We start from the raw sequence: 3,018 nt of genomic DNA on the forward strand, positions 1-3,018 counted from the left end.
AGGAGAAGGCAGCTAGAAGGGAATCGCTTATTGCTAACGTAACGCGGCCAAGAAGAAAACGAGCACATCCACAGGCGAGAGGCTGTACTTAACGGTTAGACGACAGAGCCCTCAGTCGTGCTGAAGGTAGATACGGGGGCAGGGGTGGAACTGAACAGCACCTGGAGCACAAGAACGTGTTTCGTTTGGAAATTTCTGTGTTTCGGGTCTGGCGTATGCCCTTGGCTCGTTGCTCCCTGTCAGGGGATGAGCAGTTGGCACGAAGGGGCCTTGCTGTCCCCATGGGGCCAGCCAAGGTGCCTCTCTGCGGGCTCTGCGCTGGGAGCTCCAGGAAGAGCGGAGCAACCTGGAGCACAGTCAGCACTGGCCTCATCCGCAGGCCTGTAACCAGTCACGGGTTTGGCAGCCGCTTCCCAGAGCTGTAAAACACGCACTACATGTATTTTTCCAAAACAGCCTCTGCCTCCAGCGTTCCTCGTCGGCTCCCCTTCTTCCTCCTGCACTTCACCCCCTGCATCCTACCTGATGCAACATCTCTCGACCTTCAACTGCAGAAGCTGAAGTTTCCTGAGGGCACCATCTACCTCTGGCTGAATTTCTCGAGGAAAATGACAGCAGGCTGGTTTTGAAAACACATTGTCTCTGCACCTGTTAGAAAACATCCATATCAATCAAGATCTATCAGGATTTTTTTTTTTTTTTTTTTTTTTTTTTAAAAAAAACACTCTGTATGTTTAGAGATGCTGTTTTAATTTGACAGGACATGGCTTCCTTGACACCCCCATGGTGCAGAAGTCCACCCCAAACTGCCAGATTATAACCCTCCAAAGACAACTTGGTTATAACCCTTCAAAGTCATCCCCCGCCAGCCCCCCAATGACTACGAGGGCCTCAGGAAAACAGGCACTTCCAGTCATGCTGTGAGAAGCAACTATATTTTCTAGCCCAACTCTTCCTTCAAGAAAGGAACGTCCATGCTCCAGACCTGTTAGTTCCTCAGGGAATAAGTCTGGTGCAGGTCACATTGTGGCCACTGCCACAGGCATGAGGACTGCAGTTCTACACTGAGAAATATATATATATCATAATATAAAAATATGCACACACAGACACATATTTATATCAAGGCTTGGAACTTACCTGCTTTTCTGAAGTTCCAGTGATAACAAATGACTCCAGGAACAAGAGGAAGGAAAGGGGTTTTGAGTCCTTTCACATTTATTTATCACAGACAGGCAATTCCTGCCCATACTCACCACTTTACAGCAAAATTTGGTGTGGGTAGGAGGAGCATCTAGGGCTGTTAATCATAATGTTAAGCAAAAGGCATCTTTTATCTTATTGGACTTTAAAGGAGCATTCAGCAAATAATAAAGAATATTTGATCAATGTCCAATTTTTGGTATGGCAGAATATCATTAGTTTTACATCCAGACAGTGCTACAAAAGGGGAAAGTAAGACCTGAACACCCACTGTTTAAAAAATGGAAGCACCAAAAAAGCCCTTATCAAACCCTTCTTCCAGTTTCCAAGGAAAATGTTAGCGAATCCTTTTATACAAACGCCCTGCTCTTTTATTCATTGCTCAAATGCGTCTTTAAGCTTGGTTTCCTGCCTCCGCTCGTGCAGGACATGACTGCTCTCACATCATCCAGTTGCTGGTGGCGGGAGGCAGATGAGGTCAGTGACAAGCGGTGGCCAAAGGGCTGCTCCGCGCGTTGGGTTCCTCTTCTTGGGAGGCTCGATGCGGTCATCGCCGTCGCGGCTGCTGGGCGCGCGCCAGCTGCATGGGGCGCATCTCCGCCCAGCACCGCAGGCGGTGCCCACGGCTTCTCTTTGCTCACACACCCCAGCGAGCCAGACAGAAATGGGGAAAGAAGGACGGCCTTGCGGGAGGAACTCGCTTTTATTGAAACAACCATGAGTCACAGGAGGGGCCAACTCGCCCACAGAATGGCAACGGCGTTAGCCTTGACTGCAACAGCTAGAGCTCACCATGGAGAGCTGGTTTCCATAGGTAAAAGCCACAGTGAAGGAAAACTTCATGAAGTTGCTATTACTTCAAAAACCGTTTCACGGAGATATAGTTCCTGTCAGAAAATCTGCTGTAAATTATATAGCTACTGCAATTATGCTTTTCAGGTGAAAAGTGGTTCTACCTCTTTGTAAAAAGGGCAAAGCACAACAAGAAGCCATCAGATTAGCCAGGCTAAAAAGCTGAGTTCTTCAGTTGATTGAGATTTCCCAAATTCCAATTTAACCTCATTATCAATAAAGATGTACAATGAGGATGTGGAGTTAGAGGTACTATTGCCAACCTGGCTGGAGACCAGTCCCATTCTCTTACAGATTTTAAACACAAATCCTGCACTTTGATCAAAGTCCTCTCATATTTCACAGTCTGTCTGGTTGACAAAGAGAGATAAATAAGCAACTAAGGCAATACATTGAACAAAACAATATAAAATTGATTCTACATCAAGCCCCAGGAGATGGGCTGAATCCTAAGACTCAAAAACAGCATGTACAGCTTCAAGAAAGACATGATATGCCCTTTTTCTGGTTGCACATTTTAGAATTCATGCATTGCTTTCTGTTTTTTTTTTCCTACTTTATACCGAGAACTCTGTAATATTTGAAATTAGAGAAAAATTAGAAAAAAAAAACAAATCAATGGCAGTTGGATGCCTATATATATAAATATGATTAGAAATTTGCCCAAAGTCAATAATGACTAGCATCCAGGTTGGAGAACACATTTCCCATTAGCAGAGCCACACTTAGTGTAAACCTATTTGTTGACAGCAAAAATTTTGTCCTGGGCTGCAATCCAAAGCCATCTTCCTAGAAATGTTATATCTTTTGGGGTCACAAACTGCTCAGATGAGAATGCAAGAGAAATCTGAACGAGGCAGATTAGTTCAGACTGTGGCTTTGGCTTGCTGGGCTTTTGCTTCTCTGCTTTTTTTAAATATAGTTTTTTTTTTTTTTCTTCCTTTTTCTTAATGTCCTGACGCA

The sequence above is a fragment of the Tinamus guttatus genome, unplaced genomic scaffold (genome assembly GCF_059628265.1).
Source record: "Tinamus guttatus ecotype Peru unplaced genomic scaffold, ASM5962826v1 Tinamus_guttatus_pri_ptg001320l, whole genome shotgun sequence".
NCBI classification, from domain to species: Eukaryota; Metazoa; Chordata; class Aves; order Tinamiformes; family Tinamidae; genus Tinamus; species Tinamus guttatus.